The 8,353-nt window shown below is 47.0% G+C and overlaps 1 protein-coding gene across 2 annotated transcripts in view; it reads right to left on the reverse strand.

Annotated features, from left to right (window-relative positions):
• Nucleotides 1-7,878, reverse strand: part of KCNH2 (potassium voltage-gated channel subfamily H member 2) — a 316,360-nt gene extending 308,482 nt beyond the window's left edge. The window contains exon 1 of one of the 2 annotated variants that reach the window (XM_073582209.1): nt 7,764-7,878. The gene's annotated coding sequence lies outside the window, so the exon portion shown is untranslated. Of the gene's footprint in view, nt 1-7,750 lie in introns of both variants that reach the window. The other variant, XM_073582210.1, reaches the window with a different exon arrangement.
• Between the last annotated feature and the right edge of the window lie 475 nt (nt 7,879-8,353).

The raw sequence follows: 8,353 nt of genomic DNA on the forward strand, positions 1-8,353 counted from the left end.
ACACACACACATATACACAGTGTGGGTCTCTCACACACACACACACACATATACACAGTGTGGGTCTCTTTCTCTCTCACACATATACACAGTGTGGGTCTGTGTCTCACACACACACACACACACATACACAGTGTGGGTCCCTCTCTCTCACACACACATATACACAGTGTGGGTCCCTCTCTCTCACACACACATATACACAGTGTGGGTCTCTCTCACATACACTCACATATACACAGTGTGGGTCTCTCTCACATATACACAGTGTGGGTCTCTCTCTCACACACATATACACAGTGTGGGTCTCTCTCTCACACATATACACAGTGAGGGTCTCTCTCTCACACATATACACAGTGAGGGTCTCTCTCTCACACACATATACACAGTGTGGGTCTCTCTCTCACACACATATACACAGTGTGGGTCTCTCTCTCACACATATACACAGTGAGGGTCTCTCTCTCACACATATACACAGTGAGGGTCTCTCTCTCACACATATACACAGTGAGGGTCTCTCTCTCACACACATATACACAGTGAGGGTCTCTCTCTCACACATATACACAGTGTGGGTCTCTCTCACACACATATACACAGTGAGGGTCTCTCTCTCACACATATACACAGTGAGGGTCTCTCTCTCACACATATACACAGTGTGGGTCTCTCTCTCACACACATATACACAGTGTGGGTCTCTCTCTCACACATATACACAGTGAGGGTCTCTCTCTCACACATATACACAGTGAGGGTCTCTCACACACATATATACACAGTGTGGGTCTCTCTCTCACACATATACACAGTGAGGGTCTCTCTCTCACACATATACACAGTGAGGGTCTCTCACACACATATATACAGTGAGGGTCTCTCACACACATATATACACAGTGTGGGTCTCTCTCTCACACACACATATACACAATGTGGGTCTCTCTCACACACACACACACATACACAATGTGGGTCTCTCTCACACACACACACACACACATTTAACCAGTGTGGGTCTCTCTCACATATACAGTATGGGTCTCTCTCTCACATATACAGAGTGGGTCTCTCTCACACACATATACAGTGTCTCTCTCTCACACACATATACAGTGTCTCTCTCTTTCTCTCACACACATATACACAATGTGGGTGTCCATCTCTCTCACACATCTACACATATATACACAGTACGGGTCTCTTTCTTTCTCTCTCACACATATACACAGTGTGGGTGTCTCTCTCACACATATACACAGTGTGGGTCTCACACACATATACACAGTGTGAGTCTCTCTCACACATATACACAGTGTGGGTCTCACACACATATACACAGTGTGAGTCTCTCTCACACATATACACAGTGTGGGTGTCTCTCTCTCTCACACATATACACAGTGTGGGTGTCTCTCTCTCTCACACATATACACAGTGTGGGTGTCTCTCTCTCTCACACATATACACAGTGTGGGTGTCTCTCTCTCTCACACATATACACAGTGTGGGTCTCTCTCTCTCACACATATACACAGTGTGGGTGTCTCTCTCTCTCACACATATACACAGTGTGGGTCTCTCACACATATACACAGTGTGGGTCTCTCACACATATACACAGTGTGGGTCTCTCTCTCTCACACATATACACAGTGTGAGTCTCTCTCACACATATACACAGTGTGAGTCTCTCTCACACATATACACAGTGTGAGTCTCTCTCACACATATACACAGTGTGAGTCTCTCTCACACATATACACAGTGTGGGTCTCTCACACATATACACAGTGTGGGTCTCTCTCTCTCACACATATACACAGTGTGAGTCTCTCTCACACATATACACAGTGTGGGTGTCTCTCTCTCACACATATACACAGTGTGAGTCTCTCTCACACATATACACAGTGTGGGTGTCCATCTCTCTCACACATCTACACATATATACACAGTGTGGGTCTCTTTCTTTCTCTCTCTCACACATATACACAGTGTGGATGTCTCTCTCACACATATACACAGTGTGGGTCTCACACACATATACACAGTGTGGGTCTCTCTCTCTCTCACACATATACACAGTGTGAGTCTCTCTCACACATATACACAGTGTGGGTCTCTCTCTCTCACACACATATACACAGTGTGGGTGTCTCTCTCACACATATACACAGTGTGGGTCTCACACACATATACACAGTGTGGGTCTCACACACATATACACAGTGTGGGTCTCTCACACATATGCACAGTGTGGGTCTCTCACACATATGCACAGTGTGGGTGTCTCACACATATGCACAGTGTGGGTGTCTCTCACACATACGCACAGTGTGGGTGTCTCTCACACATACGCACAGTGTGGGTGTCTCTCACACATACGCACAGTGTGGGTGTCTCTCACACATACGCACAGTGTGGGTGTCTCTCACACATACGCACAGTGTGGGTGTCTCTCACACATACGCACAGTGTGGGTGTCTCTCACACATACGCACAGTGTGGGTGTCTCTCTCACACATATACACAGTGTGGGTGTCTCTCTCACACACATATACACAGTGTGGGCGTCTCTCACACATATACACAGTGTGGGCGTCTCTCACACATATACACAGTGTGGGTGTGTCTCTCTCTCTCACACACACACACACACACACATATACACAGTGTGGGTGTCTCTCTCTCACACATATACACAGTGTGGGTGTCTCTCTCTCACACACACATACACAGTGTGGGTGTCTCTCTCACACATATGCACAGTGTGGGTGTCTCTCACACATACACACAGTGTGGGTCTCTCTCACACATACACACAGTGTGGGTCTCTCTCACACATACACACAGTGTGGGTCTCTCTCACACATACACACAGTGTGGGTCTCTCTCACACATACACACAGTGTGGGTCTCTCTCACACATACACACAGTGTGGGTCTCTCTCACACATACACACAGTGTGGGTCTCTCTCACACACACACAGTGTGGGTCTCTCTCACACACATATACACAGTGTGGGCGTCTCTCAAAAATCTACACATATATACACAGTGTGGGTCTCTTTCTTTCTCTCTCTCACACATATACACAGTGTGGGTGTCTCTCTCACACATATACACAGTGTGGGTCTCACACACATATACACAGTGTGGGTGTCTCTCTCTCTCACACATATACACAGTGTGGGTGTCTCTCTCTCTCACACATATACACAGTGTGGGTGTCTCTCTCTCTCACACATATACACAGTGTGGGTGTCTCTCTCTCTCACACATATACACAGTGTGGGTCTCTCTCTCTCACACATATACACAGTGTGAGTCTCTCTCTCTCTCACACATATACACAGTGTGAGTCTCTCTCTCTCTCACACATATACACAGTGTGAGTCTCTCTCTCTCTCACACATATACACAGTGTGAGTCTCTCTCACACATATACACAGTGTGGGTCTCTCTCTCTCTCACACATATACACAGTGTGAGTCTCTCTCACACATATACACAGTGTGAGTCTCTCTCACACATATACACAGTGTGAGTCTCTCTCACACATATACACAGTGTGAGTCTCTCTCACACATATACACAGTGTGGGTCTCTCTCACACATATACACAGTGTGGGTCTCTCTCTCTCTCACACATATACACAGTGTGAGTCTCTTTCACACATATACACAGTGTGGGTCTCTCTCACACATATACACAGTGTGGGTCTCTCTCACACATATACACAGTGTGGGTCTCTCTCACACATATACACCGTGTGGGTCTCTCACACATATACACCGTGTGGGTCTCTCACACACATACACAGTGTGGGTCTCTCACACACATACACAGTGTGGGTCTCTCTCACACATATACACAGTGTGAGTCTCTCTCACACATATACACAGTGTGGGTGTCTCTCTCTCTCACACATATACACAGTGTGAGTCTCTCTCACACATATACACAGTGTGGGTGTCCATCTCTCTCACACATCTACACATATATACACAGTGTGGGTCTCTTTCTTTCTCTCTCTCACACATATACACAGTGTGGGTCTCACACACATATACACAGTGTGGGTCTCTCTCTCTCTCACACATATACACAGTGTGGGTGTCTCTCTCTCACACATATACACAGTGTGGGTGTCTCTCTCTCTCACACATATACACAGTGTGGGTGTCTCTCTCTCACACATATACACAGTGTGGGTCTCTCACACATATACACAGTGTGGGTCTCTCTCTCTCACACATATACACAGTGTGAGTCTCTCTCTCTCACACATATACACAGTGTGAGTCTCTCTCTCTCACACATATACACAGTGTGAGTCTCTCTCTCTCACACATATACACAGTGTGAGTCTCTCTCACACATATACACAGTGTGGGTCTCTCTCACACATATACACAGTGTGGGTCTCTCTCACACATATACACAGTGTGGGTCTCTCTCTCTCTCACACATATACACAGTGTGAGTCTCTCTCACACATATACACAGTGTGGGTGTCTCTCTCTCTCACACATATACACAGTGTGAGTCTCTCTCACACATATACACAGTGTGGGTGTCCATCTCTCTCACACATCTACACATATATACATAGTGTGGGTCTCTTTCTTTCTCTCTCTCACACATATACACAGTGTGGGTGTCTCTCTCACACATATACACAGTGTGGGTCTCACACACATATACACAGTGTGGGTCTCTCTCTCACACATATACACAGTGTGAGTCTCTCTCACACATATACACAGTGTGGGTGTCTCTCTCTCTCACACATATACACAGTGTGAGTCTCTCTCACACATATACACAGTGTGGGTGTCCATCTCTCTCACACATCTACACATATATACACAGTGTGGGTCTCTTTCTTTCTCTCTCTCACACATATACACAGTGTGGGTGGGTCTCACACACATATACACAGTGTGGGTCTCTCTCTCTCACACATATACACAGTGTGGGTGTCTCTCTCTCTCTCACACATATACACAGTGTGAGTCTCTCTCACACATATACACAGTGTGGGTGTCCATCTCTCTCACACATCTACACATATATACACAGTGTGGGTCTCTTTCTTTCTCTCTCTCACACATATACACAGTGTGGGTGTCTCTCTCACACATATACACAGTGTGGGTCTCACACACATATACACAGTGTGGGTCTCTCTCTCTCACACATATACACAGTGTGAGTCTCTCTCACACATATACACAGTGTGGGTGTCTCTCTCACACATATACACAGTGTGGGTCTCACACACATATACACAGTGTGGGTCTCTCTCTCTCACACATATACACAGTGTGAGTCTCTCTCACACATATACACAGTGTGGGTATCTCTCACACATATACACAGTGTGAGTCTCTCTCACACATATACACAGTGTGGGTCTCTCACACATATACACAGTGTGGGTCTCTCACACATATACACAGTGTGGGTCTCTCTCTCTCACACATATACACAGTGTGTGTCTCTCTCACACATATACACAGTGTGGGTCTCTCTCTCTCACACATATACACAGTGTGAGTCTCTCTCACACATATACACAGTGTGGGTCTCTCTCACACATATACACAGTGTGGGTCTCTCTCTCTCTCACACATATACACAGTGTGAGTCTCTCTCACACATATACACAGTGTGGGTGTCTCTCTCTCACACATATACACAGTGTGGGTCTCTCTCACACATACGCACAGTGTGGGTGTCTCTCACACATACACACAGTGTGGGTGTCTCTCTCTCTCACACATATACACAGTGTGAGTCTCTCTCACACATATACACAGTGTGGGTGTCTCTCACACATATACACAGTGTGGGTCTCTCTCTCTCACACATATACACAGTGTGAGTCTCTCTCACACATATACACAGTGTGGGTCTCTCACACATATACACAGTGTGGGTCTCTCTCTCACACATATACACAGTGTGAGTCTCTCTCACACATATACACAGTGTGGGTGTCTCTCTCTCACACATATACACAGTGTGGGTCTCTCACACATACGCACAGTGTGGGTGTCTCTCACACATACACACAGTGTGGGTCTCTCTCTCTCACACATATACACAGTGTGAGTCTCTCTCACACATATACACAGTGTGGGTCTCTCTCACACATATACACAGTGTGGGTGTCTCTCACACATATACACAGTGTGGGTGTCTCTCACACATATACACAGTGTGGGTGTCTCTCACACATATACACAGTGTGGGTGTCTCACACATACGCACAGTGTGGGTCTCTCTCACACATACACACAGTGTGGGTCTCTCTCACACATACACACAGTGTGGGTCTCTCTCACACATACACACAGTGTGGGTGTCTCTCTCACATACATATACACAGTGTGGGCGTCTCTCACACATATACACAGTGTGGGCGTCTCACACATATACACAGTGTGGGTGTGTCTCTCTCTCACACACATATACACAGTGTGGGTGTGTCTCTCTCTCACACACATATACACAGTGTGGGTGTGTCTCTCTCTCACACACATACACAGTGTGGGTGTCTCTCTCTCTCACACATATACACAGTGTGGGTGTCTCTCTCTCTCACACATATACACAGTGTGGGTGTCTCTCTCTCTCACACATATACACAGTGTGGGTGTCTCTCTCTCTCACACATATGCACAGTGTGGGTGTCTCTCTCTCTCACACATATACACAGTGTGGGTCTCTCACACATATGCACAGTGTGGGTCTCTCTCACACATATACACAGTGTGGGTGTCTCTCTCTCACACATATACACAGTGTGGGTGTCTCTCTCTCACACATATACACAGTGTGGGTCTCTCACACATACACACAGTGTGGGTCTCTCTCACACATACACACAGTGTGGGTCTCTCTCACACATACACACAGTGTGGGTCTCTCTCACACATACACACAGTGTGGGTGTCTCTCTCACATACATATACACAGTGTGGGCATCTCTCACACATATACACAGTGTGGGCGTCTCTCACACATATACACAGTGTGGGTGTGTCTCTCTCTCACACACATATACACAGTGTGGGTGTGTCTCTCTCTCTCACACATATAAACAGTGTGGGTGTGTCTCTCTCTCTCACACATATAAACAGTGTGGGTGTCTCTCTCTCTCACACATATGCACAGTGTGGGTGTCTCTCTCTCACACATATGCACAGTGTGGGTGTCTCTCTCTCACACATATGCACAGTGTGGGGGTGTCTCTCTCTCTCACACATATACACAGTGTGGGGGTGTCTCTCTCTCACACATATACACAGTGTGGGTGTCTCTCTCTCTCACACATATGCACAGTGTGGGTGTCTCTCTCTCTCACACATACGCACAGTGTGGGTCTCTCTCACACATATACACAGTGTGGGCGTCTCTCACACATATACACAGTGTGGGGGTGTCTCTCTCTCACACATATACACAGTGTGGGGGTGTCTCTCTCTCACACATATACACAGTGTGGGGGTGTCTCTCTCTCTCACACATATACACAGTGTGGGGGTGTCTCTCTCTCACACATATACACAGTGTGGGGGTGTCTCTCTCTCACACATATACACAGTGTGGGGGTGTCTCTCTCTCTCACACATATACACAGTGTGGGGGTGTCTCTCTCTCACACATATACACAGTGTGGGCGTCTCTCACACATATACATAGTTTGGGTGTCTCTCTCTCTCACACACCGTCTTTCCTCACCGCGATCTTCCCTCCCTCGCGCAGTTCTGTGTTCCCAGCATCCTCCGGGCTCTGTCTTCGGAGCCCCGCCCCGCACCTACATTGTATTAGGCCACGCATCTTTAACAGAGCCATCTGCAGTGTGCGGAGGTGCCGCCAGGTGGCACTGTGGAATCTCTGTCGCGTCTTTTGGCCCTGCAGGTGAGTCTTTGTTGTGCAGGAGGTGCAGCACTTGCTGGTGGTTGTAGTACTTCCGTCCTCAGTGTTGTAGGAGCTTTTGCTGATATTTTTGTACATTTTTTTTCCTGAGGCCGCCATATTGATTGTCACTTTTTCCCAGTAATCAGTGGGTACATATTCTGTATGCAGGACTGTGTGTGGAGCAATGGTGGCTGTAATGATTGCCACTTCTTTTTCTGGACTCCATTCATTTCCAGACCTCTACTTATGTGTTATCACTTGGTTTTATGGGACACGTGAGTGTAAATTCTCCGTGTGGGCAACAACGGCCCCTCCTGCCCCAATATGGGGTCTGACCATGGAAAGGCCAAACATTGGTGGTCGCCCCGCTGACCCGACAAGTGTCTAGTGACCCCCTCCGTCCCGGAAGC

The sequence above is a fragment of the Dendrobates tinctorius genome, unplaced genomic scaffold, assembly GCF_039654945.1.
Source record: "Dendrobates tinctorius isolate UK_male_01 unplaced genomic scaffold, ASM3965494v1 ptg000070l, whole genome shotgun sequence".
NCBI classification, from domain to species: Eukaryota; Metazoa; Chordata; class Amphibia; order Anura; family Dendrobatidae; genus Dendrobates; species Dendrobates tinctorius.